This window comes from Canis aureus, chromosome 24 (genome assembly GCF_053574225.1).
Source record: "Canis aureus isolate CA01 chromosome 24, VMU_Caureus_v.1.0, whole genome shotgun sequence".
NCBI classification, from domain to species: domain Eukaryota; kingdom Metazoa; phylum Chordata; class Mammalia; order Carnivora; family Canidae; genus Canis; species Canis aureus.
In genome coordinates, this window is record NC_135634.1 from 26,628,248 (window position 1) to 26,643,259 (window position 15,012).

The 15,012-nt window shown below is 33.1% G+C and overlaps 1 protein-coding gene across 4 annotated transcripts in view; it reads left to right on the top strand.

The window, feature by feature from the left end:
• Window positions 1-15,012, top strand: part of LOC144295930 (disintegrin and metalloproteinase domain-containing protein 20-like) — a 159,723-nt gene that overhangs the window by 48,722 nt on the left and 95,989 nt on the right. The gene's annotated exons all lie outside the window — the stretch shown is intronic.

Below are 15,012 nucleotides of genomic sequence, written 5' to 3' on the forward strand. Positions count from 1 at the left end.
CATGTCCTTTTGTTCTCTATTCCAAATAATACATTATTTTAGGTAATTACTAATCTTGATTATAAGAAAGAAAAAAGGAGAAGCAAGATTTTTTTGAAAGCATATCAAAGGGTTTATTTCCAAATGAGCAAAGTGTCCTTGAATAGCCAATAACCAGTAATGACTGAAAATGCATTTTACCCATGAAACATATAACTCCTTATATTTATTCTTCATATTTCTTATATTTACAATTTGACAATACCCACTGGCACATTAAAGCTCTAATAATTCCATTAGGAAAGAAACCTTTATCATATGATTATAGAGTTGTTGGAGATTGAACACAACACTCTTTTGGGTTCTTTTTCCCTAAATAGTGCTACTGGATACTAATAAAACTTTTTTCTTAGAAGTCTTTTCCTACTGCAGAGTGGCTGATGCTATTACTTCCATGGATCCCCTAAATGTATCACTAAGGCATAATAGTAAGGTAGGATCTTCTGTAGATTAAATAAATCGGTTGAGGTTTTAGTTTTGTAATACAGGATTAGTTGACTTAATCATTGAACTGGAATTTACAAATACCATTTAATCTACTAATTTATTAGCACGTATGATTTCAAGTCATTGTGGTTTTACTCCGTTTGATTTCTTAACCCATCTTTGTAGTTAATTAAACCTCAGAAAATGGAAGCTTGTTAAGAGGAATAGTTAGACCTCTTCAGTAGATCATAGACTGGCCCATGACGTATTATGCCCAAGGCTTGGTAGAATCAACTTGTGTGACTTTTTTCTCTTTTTTCTCATTCTACAAAAATACTGTTAAAAGTTGAAAGACTTCTACCTAAAAATATTTCAGGAAATCAATTCAAGATCATTCAATATCAAAATAGAGTGATTTGTATGTAAAAAAGATTTTGAAAATTCTGCCTTTTTATATTTAACCACATTAGAAGACCAGTAGCAAGTACTGTTAACAGAAGTTAAGTACTGTATCGAAGCTAAACCAAAAATGGTTTGATTAAAGCCTTCTAGAAGTCAAAAAACCAAACCCATGAAATGGTTAGGGAAAAGAAGTGAATAAAATCTGCTGAAATTTTCTGTATTGAAATACATTCTGTTCTTCAGGATTCTCTGATAAGTTTCTTGAACTTTTCTGCAGTCAAACTGTCCTCTGTGTAACATCTTCAGGTAGTTCTTTCTTCTCAGTTTGACCTTAATGACTAAATTCTTCATACTTTCCCATTGTTTTCTCAGTTTCCACTTCAGAGGACAACTGTCTACTTTTCTCTTTTTGTTCTATTTTTGAGCATACACCTGACAAACTGCCATGGCGATACTCAATTCACAGAACTACAGGTTTGGCAAGCTCCAGTCACAGTACAAAGATGCAAATTTAGGAGACCTTACATTAGATTCAATGACTATTTTGTACTACCGAATTTTTATTTTTCAAACCACTTTAGCATTTTTCTTATTAATTTATTTGATCTCTGTATTTATTAAAATATTTATCTTTGGACTTTTGACTTCAACTTAAAAATGTGGAGAGCCGGGTGATGTCATCTCCCATCCAACAAGAAAATTGTTGAATATATATTCCAAGTGAACAAACTTTTTTGAATTCCTCAGAGAACTGAGGTCATAAGGCAAAATAACCAACCTGATATTAAGAAATAGAAAGCCAGGTGCCTGCAGCTTAAAACGAACCCAAGCACTAGCTGTCCTGGGGAATATGCTGCTAGACACCATAGAAGTCAGTAGGAAGATAAATGGTCAACCTCAATGCATTGATGAAGGCTGAATGTGGGCTAGCATGAACGTGAGAAGTCTATATACCGGGATCCCTGGGTGGCGCAGTGGTTTGGCGCCTGCCTTTGGTCCAGGGTGCGATCTGGAGACCTGGTATCGAATCCCACATCGGGCTCCCAGTGCATGGAGCCTGCTTGTCCCTCTGCCTGTCCCTCTGCCTGTGTCTCTGCCTCTCTCTCTCTCTCTGTGACTATCATAAATAAATTTTTAAAAAAAAGTCTATATACCACTCATAATGGGGCAGCCCGGGTGGCTCAGTGGTTTAGCACCACCTTCAGCCCAGGATGTGATCCTGGAGACCTGGGATCGAGTCCCATGTTGGGCTCCCTGCATGGAGCCTGCTTCTCCCTCTGCCTCTCTCTCCATCTCTCTCTTTCTCTCTCTCTCTCTGTCTGTCATGAATAAATAAATAAAATCTTTTTAAAAAAATTCATTTATACCACTCATATTTGTAGCCCCAGCCTTTTTCTGGCATCTCTTCTAGGAAACCCACCAAGCTTTCTTGGGGAAGATAAGATAGAATATCCTTGAAGTGCTGACTCAGGTAAGAAAACATGAGCTACTGCAGGGACCTGCTGGCATCCTTTGCCCCTACCTCCCTTAAAAATTAAAAGGTTTAATCTGTAACAAGGAGAGCAACGACGCATGTATTCTGTGGGCCAATCCAAGAAGCTTGGAGAATTGAAATAGGATAATTAACAAAGAGATAAACAAACAAAAGCCCACACTTTGACAAAGTATGTACAAACTACAGAAATGCAAAAAAAGTAAAGAGAAAATCTTGAAGGCAGATGGCAGGTGGCAGTGGTGGTATATTTACAGACAAGAGAACAAGAATTACAGCAGACTTTTCATTAAAAACCATAGAAGCAAAAAGACAATTGAGTGACATCTTTAAATTGTTATAAAAGAAGAAGAAAGAAGAAAGAAAGAAAGAAAGAAAGAAAGAAAGAAAGAAAGAAAGAAAGAAAGTCTTGTTAACTCAGAATTTTACACTCAGCAAAAATATCCTTCAAAAATGAAAAAAAATAAATAAAGAGCTGCTCAAGCAAACAGTAATTGAGGGAAATTCCTGCCTATAGACTTACTCTATAAGAAGTATTAAATGAAATTCTTTAGTAAGAAGAAATATGACATAGGTCAGAAACTCAGACAAAAGTAAAAATCAGAAATGGAAAAAACTGTGGCAGGCTAGGTGGCTCAGCAGTTTAGCACTGCCTTCAGCCCAGGGCCTGACCCTGGAGACCCAGGATTGAGTTCCATATCAGGCTCCATGCATGGAGCCTGCTTCTCCCTCTGCTTGTGTCTCTGCCTCTCGCTCTCACTCTCTCTCTCTCTCTGTCTCTCTCTGTCTCTCATAAATAAATAAATAAAATCTTTAAAAAAAAGAAATAGAAAAAACAAAAGTAAAACTCTCATTTCTTATTAATTGTTCTAAATAATAAATCATGTTAAGTAATAATAATAAACTATTGGCTGTTAATACATAAATTGAATGTATGACAACAATGCTGGGAGGGATAAGAGGGAGGAATTGGCAATAAGTAGTGAAAATATCGTTACACTACACTTAAAGAGGTATAGTAGTATTTGAAGATGGACTCAGATTATTTAAAAACCGATATTTTAAACCCTAAGGCAACTACTAAAAAAGTTAAAAGTTATTAATGTTAAGTCAATTGAGGAGATAAAAGTAAATAACAAAAAATTCTCGATTAAAACAAGGAAAGGTAGAGAAAGAAAAAAGAAATAAAAAGAAAATACAACAAAAAAAGCAAGAATATAGATATCTAATCCAACTATGTCAATAATAACTTTCAATGTTAATGTTCTAAACACAGTTAAAATACAGAAATTATCAGATCTGATTTTAAAAAAGCAAATAACGAACCCAATTATGTTCACATGATGTCTCATTTTAAATATGAAGATCTTTATAAATTAAAAGCAATAGATAAAGAAATATATGTCATTCAAACACTAACCAAAAATAGCTGGAGTAGCTATATTTATTTCAGATAAATTAGACTTCAAGAACAGGAAAGATTATCAGGGATAAGTATGGAGAGATATTATATAATAATAGAGACAAATTCTCAAAGGAGACATAACATTCCTAAACATGTATTCAGCTAAATAGTAGAGTGGTACAATAGGTGAGGCAAAAAAATAGGTGACGTAAGTCTTAATGGAAAATAAACAAATCCACATGGCAAGGGCTATGGTGAATATAGAATTTATACTCCACCTAATGGACCAACATTCAAAAGAAATAATGTTATTGTATTAAGAAAGATTGTGACCAGTATATACTAGTATGCTTAACTATACACCCATGTGGAACTTTCAAAAAGCAGTGAGTAATTTATGAGGGTTCTGAGAGAGAAGGAGTGATGGATATTATTAGGAAAGTCAACAAATGTACAAGCTCCATATTGATCCTGTGGGAGCAATTTCCTTTGGGATAGGGTTCCTATCTAGCCTCCTGCTGTGGTGATTTTTATAGTACCAGAGCAGATACCATGGGCAATAAGTCAAGGCTAGACATCTTCTTCAGTGAAGCCCTCCTTATAGCTCTGAAATGCTTACTTTTCTTTGTCTTATCAGCTACATTTGGTATTGGAGGGGAGGGTAATATGAGAGGTCCCTGTACTTGGCCACAAGAATCTGCTGTACTTAGGCCAATCTCCATTGACATTTCAATTATTTTTGCCTCAGAACTCTTAATGTGAAACTAAGTATTGGGATGGGGTAAAATATAGAGTCTTACTATGCACAGCCCACTGGTCTACCTAAGCTAGATTCTTCATCTCTGAATTAATATTGTATATTAAGTCTCTGGTGGATTGCACACAATGGAAAGCAGCTTTAGAAAACCCAGAGTTAGCTTCTCCTCTTGTAGATTTTCTGAAATATCACTGTTCTTACTGAGTTACAGGTGCTTTTCAACAATGTTCTGAGAATTTTCTGGAGGACAAATGCACATACGTGATCACTGAACTCACAATCAATGCTCATGAATGCTCGCACAGAAATTCAGAGCTGAATTTCCAGGGATGACCTTCTAAGTATTCTTATATAATGGACTACATTTCATTGTGATGGCTTGTTTCTTAAATATTTTTACATTAAAAAATAATTGGAAATTCATTACAAATAATTTTTATGATAATGGTCTCAAGAAACCTGAAACGAGAAAATATAAAACATTTAAAAGATTGTCTTAAATCATGTGGACTGTAAATTATTTTCAGGTTCAATTCTTTTTAAAAAAATTTATTTATTCATGAGAGACAGAGAGAGAGAGAGAGGCAAAGACACAAGCAGAGGGAGAAGCAGGCTCCATGCAGGGAGCCCGTTGTGGGACTCCATCCCAGGACTCCAGGATCACACCCTGGGCCAAAGGCAGACGCTCAATTGCTGAGCCACCCAGGCATCCCTTCAGGTTCAGTTCTGAGACTACTTCCTATGGTAGCTGCTCAACACAAATAAATTGACAGTTTATTCTATCCTCATTCAACAGTTTGAGATATATGTTCCCGTTATCTATTGCTGCATTGAAAATCACCCCAGAACTGAGTGGCTTAAAACAATTCTAAAATATGTTCTGCTCACCAATCTGCAATTTGGGCAGGACTCAGTAAGGATTGTTTTTCTACAGTCCATGTGGTATGAGCTGCAGTGGACCAAAGGTTGAAGATAGAAATAGTTAAAGATTCAGCCACTCACATGCCGGGTAGTTGATTCACGTGCCTGTTGCTGACAGCTTCACCAGGCCTAGGACTAGAACACTTACACAAGACTTTCATGCATTTGCTTGACTTACTCAACATAATGGCTAGGTCTCGAAGTAAGGAACCCCAAAGACAAAGCGAGCCAGGAAGAAGGATCACCGTTTTTTATCACATAGCCTCTCATGCATACAGCATCACTTCTGTGGTAATCTATTCATTCAATGTGAATTAATAAGATTTGCATGGATTCAGGAGAATGAAGATGTGACATCACTCCTTTAAAGGGAGGAAGCTCAAAGAATTTGTGTGCAGATTTAAAGCCACTAAAATCTTCTGCCTGGCCACATGTTATTTATATTTCCTCCATATGCAGAATTCATTCATTCCTTTTTAAGATTTTCCAATATCTTGTCTATTTAGAATCAGATTTAGGCTCAAGTTCCAGGACTTAAATAAGGTAAATGTGTACCTCGAGTATTTTTTTTTTTAAGTATTGCGGCTAGACTGTAGTTATTCTTAATCTGATAACCTATGAACTAAAGAGAAGACTTCACTTCATTCGGCACAATAAGCACAGTGGTCCAAAATAGGAAAAAAAAAAATTTTTTTTTTTTTTTAAAGAGAAGGCACATAACAATTGCTGGTCTGTAGTGATTCTGAAATCCACCAGGCACATATTGCCAGTTCTTTAAAGCTTAAAACTACTTTCTAGGAGTTGTTCAGCCTGGCTCTTTACTCTCTATTTTGGGGTCTGGGTTGGCCTTTCTGAGTCATTCTTACTTTTCCATAAAACATAGGCTGTATTTTCAGTACTGTAGATTTTATAACCTGTGTCTGACCATGGAAATTTAGGGACCTAGTTGCCTCTTTAAACTGTGGACTCATTCTGTCCCTCTCAGTACAAGCTGGTATCTATTCCTTAAACAAAATTATGAGTTTTTTTAATAAGTCAATTTATAATCTGTTGCATTAAACAAAAGTAATACCTACTAATCTCTTGGGTTTATGGTATGACTGCCTTGAGACAGCAGCCCATGATTCCTACAAGCTCTAATATTTAATAGTATTCTATTCATTAGTAGTGAGCCAATAGGCCAGTTCTTTGGCCAGAGAAGGAGAAAAAGATTCCACTATAGGTAGTGGATCAAAGAATATGCAAACATATTTAATACCTCAGTGTCATATAAATTTAATTTTGATTTTAAATATTTTTGCAAACAATTCAGTTTGTAAGTACAGAATATTCTAAGTTAACGTGGATAAGGAGTAAATAAAATATTTTTTCTTTTAAGAGTTAGACCGAGTGAAATCATTTCTAGATTGTGTGCCCCAGTTTCTTTTCAACTTATTCACATTTTAAGACACTGGGTTTAAAAAAAAAAATAAGACACTGGGTTTAATGTACATGAAATAAGAAAATACATGTGAAAGAGATACATAAAGTATCTCTTTGATATTCTAGTATCATATTGATATTCTAGTATCAATACTAGAAAGTTTTACAGAATTAAAGTACAGAATTATCATCAATATCAAGAATAAACTTCCTTCCTTAATTGGTTGTAATTGCATAATGAATTGACATGCTATCCCATAAAAGAAAACTTACTTTTTCCTTAAAAATGAGAAATAATTATTTTTGCTTTTCGGAAATGTATATTTTTAAGGTCACTGTAATGAGAAGTTTTGCTTTTCCACAAACTTTCTTTTAGTCTTTCTGTTTGCCAAGTTTCCTAAAGTGCAAAATAAAAATGTTATGTAGCACACTCTGCATCTATATTGTAATCATTATATTAATTATACATGAGTTCTTGTAAAAAAAAATTATAAAAATATGATATCTATATATAACTATAGTTTTCATTAATTCTATTTAATGTATTTAATGATGCAAATTTATTTTTAAAATAAGAAATTGGAATTAGTACATGACTTTCAAATTATAAACTCCAAATATAAACTATAGAAATGACTCAACCAAAAAAAAAAAAAAAAGAAATGACTCAACCATTCATATTTCACAGAAATTACATAGTAACTGCCTTCATTTTCATGGACATTGTGGGAGAGCCTAAGTGGCTAAGTTGATTAAGTGACTGACTCTTGATTTTGGCTCAGGTCATTATGTCAAGGTCATGAGATCGAGCCCTGGGTCGGTCTCTGCAACCACTACCTCTACTTGAGATTCTCTCTCTCTCCCTCTCCCTCTTCTCCCATGCTTTCTCTCTCTCTCAAATGATAGATGATAGATGATAGATAGATAGATGATAGATAGATAGATAGATAGATAGATGATAGATAAAATCTTACAAAAAAGAAAAGCACTGTATTTATGTAAATTTTAGCCATATATTTATCTTACACAGAGATGTAAAATATCTAGGCAATAAAAATAAGTCTATCTTCTTTCTGGTTTAACCAAAAAGCACAAAGATAAGTTAGTCAGTACTATGGCTGATAGTGAAGCCATCTTTTTTTTTTTTTTTTTAATTTTTAAAGTTAATTGTTTCGCATGCTTAAGCAACTTTAGCTATTTTCCACCTTCCTTCAGATTCATTCTACTATTTCCAGTGATCCTTTGCCTTTGATCAATATTCAGGAACATGAAACCTTTCCAGCATTGCTTATTCAAGTGTGTTTCATGTTAATGATCTTGGTCTGCTTGAAAACCAATTACACATTTTTCCATTTAAGATCTGCTCTATAATGGATAATGTTTGCATTAAGGATGTGTCAGCAGTAGTTTGCTGCCAGTACAGGGCATACATAACTGAGATTACTTTAGGAAAAATGGCCCAAGCAAGATGTTATACAAGAAATTCTTGAAATAAATCAAGATAGTGAAATCATTTGTCATTATTTTCTTTATTTAATAAACCATGCTTACTTATGTTCTAATATCTCAAATGACAGATCACTCATGCTATCTCAAAAATGTAAGTTAATAAATATATACCCAATGTTTTTCTTAAGAAAAGCCAGGAAAGACTACGAAAAATACATTCAACAATAGTTTTTAAATGCTTAATATATGCAAGGGACTGTATTTTAAGACTTAAATTTTATTATTTTCTTTATGCAAAAAAGATAATATTTATAGACTTAGGTAAGTATATATATACATATATATATTAATATAAATAGATGCTAATAATAGTTATCTCTATAGGAAAACAGCTGAAAATCAAGAGAGGAAAGATTATTTGTTTTTGCATACACTTGCCATTTTTACCACACTCTTATTTTGCTTTCTTATTTAAAAACTTGTTTTAAGGGATACCTGGGTGGCTCAGAGGTTGAGCATCTGCCTTTGGCTCAGGGCGTGATCCCAGGGTCCCAGATCGAGTCCCCTATCAGGCTTCTTGCATGGAGCCTGCTTCTCCCCCTGCCTATGTCTCTGCCTCTCTCTCTCTCTCTCTTTGTGTCTCTCATGAATAAATAAATAAAATCTTTAAAAAATAAATAAATAAAAACTTGTTTTAAAAATAAAAAATATTCAAACCCAAATCATTTGACATATGTTGAGTTAGCTTATCAGGAGCAATGTAATGCTATCATCATTAAGAAATAGCTAAATGATTTTAGGGAATTAGTGTCTAGAATCATTAAAGCACAGAAGTAGTAACTCTAAACAAACTACCCAGGCCAAAGTATTTAACGCATAAGAGATCTTAATCTATAGGACATTCAAAAATCTTTTATGTTCTGGGAAAAGTGTTGCATTAGTAAAATTTACTGGACAGAAGTACATCTTTGAAATGTGAATTTTAAAAAAATTGAGTCACCACAAAATCTTTAAAGTATCCATATTGAGTTTATGGCATTTCTCCAATGGTCTCTTTTTTATATTAATCTTTCAGGTATCACCCAAAACTTAAATTGAGAAAAATTATAATCCATATGTGCATAATATCTCTTCCATAAGTAGTACTTGTTCCTAAAATTTGGAATGAAGTGAAATGTTAATACAGAATATTTTGTTATGTTAAAATTTTCAGAATCTATCTGCATAAAAACAGATTATATGTTTGTATTTATTTCCAATTATTGTATCAGGATGGTTCACAAATATATTAAGTAATGGTATTTTTTTAAGTAATGGTATTTCAATTGAAATTAAAATAATAAGTTCTGATATTCTAAAACCTTAAGCAATTTTTTTGAAGTGTCCTACTTTAGATGGGTGCTATCACTCACATTTATTCTATTAAGAAGTTCTATACAAATCCGTCTTGTTTATCAACTGCATTAATTTAAAATAAAAAGATTGGTAAATTAAAATAACATTTTAAGTACATATCTTTAAAAAAATAGACATTAGACAAACTACTACTGCGTCAAAATATTTACAATTCTTTTGGTTCACCAACCATTAACATTTAGTGAATTCTTGCTCTGAACCAGGCTTTCTGAGAAGTGCTTTATACAGATTATCTCACTGAGTCCTCTTGACAAACAATGCATTTTATAAGCAAGATATACAAGATTTAGGGAACCTAAGCAATTTCTCTAGGTATCACAGTTCTTAAACATTAGAACCAGGGTCTTTATTCCTGGAGTATGCCTTTACGTTCTAAGTTCTTAAAATCTAGCTATACTTCTAATTTTGAAAATGTGCATTTAGGTTTTCTTGTTTTTATTTTTGTTTTACTTTTCTGTAACATACTGAACATTTGTATGATTGATTAGAGTTGATAAAAATGATCTCCTTATTGAGGTATGCTGAATCTGGGTTAAGATAAGTGGTAAAAGGCAAATATCACCACATATCTGTATGTATTGTTTTAAAGAGCTGAGATTATAATTCATTAGCATAGGCATTTTTGCTCAAATAGATTTTCTCTTTGCTTGGAGAAGCTAAAGAAAGCACTGAGAAGCCTTTATAATGCTTGGTACATATATAAAATGCTTAGGATTTCCCCTGAGGATACTATGTTATGTCAGAATAATTCCCTGTGTCCCCAGTTTAACAAACGAATTTAAAACCTATGCCATTACTCTTTTCATCTTAGTTTCCTATTTTTACTCTAACTTCTCTATTCATCATATTCTTTTTTTTTTTTTAAAGATTTTATTTATTTATTCATGAGAATACACAGAGAGGAAAGAGAGAGAGAGGCAGAGACACAGTCAGAGGGAGAAGCAGGCTCCATGTAGGGAGCCTGATGTGGGACTCAATCCCCGGTCTCCAGGATCACGCCCTGGGTTGTAGGCGGCGCTATACTGCTGAGCCACCCGGAGCTGCCCTAGTCATCATATTCTTAGTTAAAATAAGCATAAGACAGATAAGCATAAAGTATAAGATTCTCTACATATCTATAAATAATTTGGTTTTTCTTCAAATTTTTAATCACATATTTCAAAGATACAACGTCTATTTTTATTTTATTGTAGCTTAATCCTAAATTCTTTTCTCTAATGCACTGCTTCCTCACAATATCATGAAATATTTCTATAGAATAGTTCATCTGTTATATGAGAACAAAGTTGAAAAATTGGAGCACATTTCAAGCACATGCCTCAGTCTATATGCATAACAAAAAAAAATGTTCTACAGCGGGGCAATTAAGAGTAAACATTATTGTACTATTTTCAAGCAAACAGCTGGACTTTAATTTTAGAATAAGTTAATCTTATTGACCTAACACAATAAAATGTGGTTTAAAAATTTATCAACATATTTTTAAATAACTTTCACAGAAGTACCTTGAACTTTTGTGTATTTTTATAATTATGTATATGAGTGTTATATCTTTAAAACTTGTGACATTGTCCTGATTGCAAACTTGGAAAGCCTGGAAAAGACTGGATAGTGGATTAATTTTAAAACTAAAAACAACATGGAGGATTGTTATATGTTGGAAAAACATTCTATATTTGCTGTGTAAACATTAGGACATAAAGTCATACTCTCAGGAAATATCCATCATGATGGAAGGATACTCCACTTTATGACTTTATAAAGTTATGTTTTAAGCACTAGAAATTTCTGAGAATAAATCTGATTCAACAAACATATCTGAGTCCTACGTCAGCACGCGAGCCCTATGCCCACACCTGATCTCAAATAATTCAACACTGAAATCCCAAGTTCTACATATGTGCTACATTGACAGGAAGTAAAGCTCTCACAAACTGGTTACATGTCCCAAATTCAAGAATTGTTGTTGAAATGTAATATTTAAATGGTCAGTTGACTAACAGGGAGAGACTTGTATCAAGAACATAGAGAAGAAATAAAAAATGAGATTATTCAAATTCTATAGATGATAGTAATTTATAAGTTCAGTGACCACATCTAAAAAAATTCTGTTTTAAAGCAAAGTTATCACTCTTTGTTTTTATCCTTAGTACTCTACCTATTGCTTCATATATTAATTACATACAAGACCGAAATGACCTTCCCAATTTGGTAAATAATGTTAACTCTAAAATTAGACTAGATCAAATTGTTTACATCCTTTGCACTTAGGCAATTCAACAAAGATGCAAAGGAGAAATACATGTGAATGAACTTCCTTCTGGCAGAAAGTAAAAACTTGAGGTCATTGTCCACTTGTATTAACTGATCCTGTAGTTCAAGGACTATTTTATGAATTTTATTTTTTTTAAAGATTTTATTTATTCATGAGAGACAGAGAGAGAGAAGTAGAGACACAGACAGAGGGAGAAGCAGGCTCCATACAGGGAGCCCAATACAGGACTTGATCCCAGATCCCAGGATCATGCCCTGAGCCAAAGGCAGGTGCTCAACCATTGAGCCTCCCCGGTGTCCCTATTTTATGAATTTTAAACAGATAGAAAAACAACTCCATTATTATTTTCCAAGGTAAATTTTTCATTTTTCATTTAAATGATGTATAATTCTTTTGTTTCAGTTTGTATTTTTTTAAATGTTTAAACCCCTGCAATTTTTCTAGGACATTATAGAAATTTTTGATATTCATCTTTGTAGTTTAAATCATCTTCTATAAGCAAATGACTTGTTTATATAATATAAAGAATTATAAATTATAGATGCTAGAAAAGAGACTATAAGTATAGCTGAATTGATATATGATTTTAAAAGAATTGTCCATTACAAATACATTTGCATAACATAAAAAAATAATTTATTGCACGAGATGCCTGGGTGGTTCAGCGGTTGAGCATTTGTCCTTGGCTCAGGGAGTGATCCCAGGGTTCTTAGATCGAGTCCCACATTGGGCTCCCTATGAGAAGCCTGCTTGTCCCTCTGCCTATGTCTCTGCCTCTTTCTGTCTCTCATGAAAAAATAAATAAAATGTCTTAAAAAATAACTTTTGCATATAATTAATAAGAACCATATAGTCAAAATTTTCTATGCATAAAAACAATGATCCCATTCCTTGACTACTTAAAAATTTTAAATACAACAAATCAACTTAAAAAGGCAAAAATTAAGGAGAAACTTGAAAAGATAAAGGAAAATTATGTTTAACTCATAAAAAGCCCATAAAAAATTGATAAAGCACAAAGGTCCAAAGGAGTAACTACTTTCCTTTCATATTTGTAAATTTGTGCCTTGTTTTATACCTATATACATACTATTTCTTCTCCTGGGTCCTCCTTGAGAATGTATATCAAATCAAAACTATTTAAATACTCTCTTTAAAATACAAGAACCTCAATATTAGAGCTATATTGAGTATAAATAATTTACATGAATGCCACTCAAAATGAAAAGACTCTAACAGAAGCCACTTTGCCATAAAATCGAATTTTAAGCCACTACTGAAACAAGATAATATACTTTTAAAGTAACTATGATGGCAAGGTATAGATAGGAATGACTAGTCTTTGTTTTTGTCATTTATTAGATTTGTTGAATACTTTCAGTCTCTTCCAGCCTAGCAGAGAATATATTTAATTATCTGGCAGCAGTTTTATAAAAAGAATATGGCAGATTTTTTTGTTTCCTCTAAATCTTTAGCTATTTCTGGACAAATGAGAGCATAGTGTTTTTTATAGACTTATAGAATATGAGCTAAATGCAATGCATAGTTTAGACAAAGCCAAAAATTATTATTTTATTTCACTGTCCCTACTAATTCCTACAAAGATAATGCCATCATTTCACTAAAAGCAACAGATGATAAAGATTTACAAAGTTATAATGCTAATATCTTAATAGGAGAACACTGTTGAATATTAGCATTCCACAAGGGGAGGTTTGAAAGGATTAGAAAAAGAGACATAATTGATTTAGGAATAGCAATTTTATAAAAGCAGGCTCCAGAAAAAAATTTCTACTAGCGGTGTTATAATATATTGTTAAAATTATAACTGTGAATCTTTTGAATGCTTATATGAGGTTATATTAATTTTAGGGTGTCATAATGAATGTTGAAGAAATGAAAACCAAGTTTAATTAATAACTAGAATACGCTTCCTTCATTTTATGTGAAACTAATAACTAAAACTTTTTTCAAAATTCTCCTACGCTCAGAATTTAAAGTGTATATATGTATATCACATTTATATTTTATGTATGTAATGCAAGTGCTCAGTTGCCAAAAAGAGTGAGCATCCTCTATTAATTTTTAAGTGAAGAATTTTAGATACTTCTCAGAATCTTTGTAAAGACAGGAGAAACAAAGCTGATGTTAAGTTTCCAAGAATGGCACCCAAAACCAGGGCTGGATATATAATTGTCAGGTTCCAATGTAAAATGAATATGTAGGGCCCCTTGCTCAAAAGGTACTGAAAAAAGTAGCACAAAAGATACTGAAATATAAAGCCTTTTCCATTCTTCTGCTGTTTTTCTCAACTTCTCATTTTTTTTTGATACATAATGTCACTCTAAGAAATTTTTTTAAGATTTTATTTATTCATGAGAGACACACACAAAGAGAGGCAGAGACATAGGCAGAAGGAGAAGCAGGCTCCCTGCAAGGATCCCCATGTGGGACTTGATCCCAGGACCCTGGGATCATGACCTGAGCCGAAGGCAGATGCTCAACCACTGAGCCACCCAGGTGCCCCTCTAAATAAGAATTTAATTACAAAATATTAGCCTAAATTTTTAACATACTTTTTTTAAGCAGTTTTTAATTCCCAACAAAATTGAGGAAACGATAGATTTCCCATGTATCCCCTGCTCCCTACAATGCATAGACTCCATAATTGATATTACCTACCAGAGTGGTACATTTGTTAAAATTGATGAACTTACATTGACACATTATCATCTCAAATCCAGAATTTACATTAGGTTTATTGTTGGTGTTGTACATTTTTGAAGGTTTGAACAAATGTATAATGACATGCTGCCACTATTGTAGTATCACACAGAATAGTTTCACTGCCTTAAAAATAGGTCCACCTATTTATCCTTCCCTTCCCCAAACTCTGAAAATCACTAAATTTTTGTGTTGCATAGTTTTACCTTTTCCTGAATGTCTTGTAGTGCAACTATACACTATGTAGCCTTTTAAGATTGACTTATTTAATTTAGCAATATGCA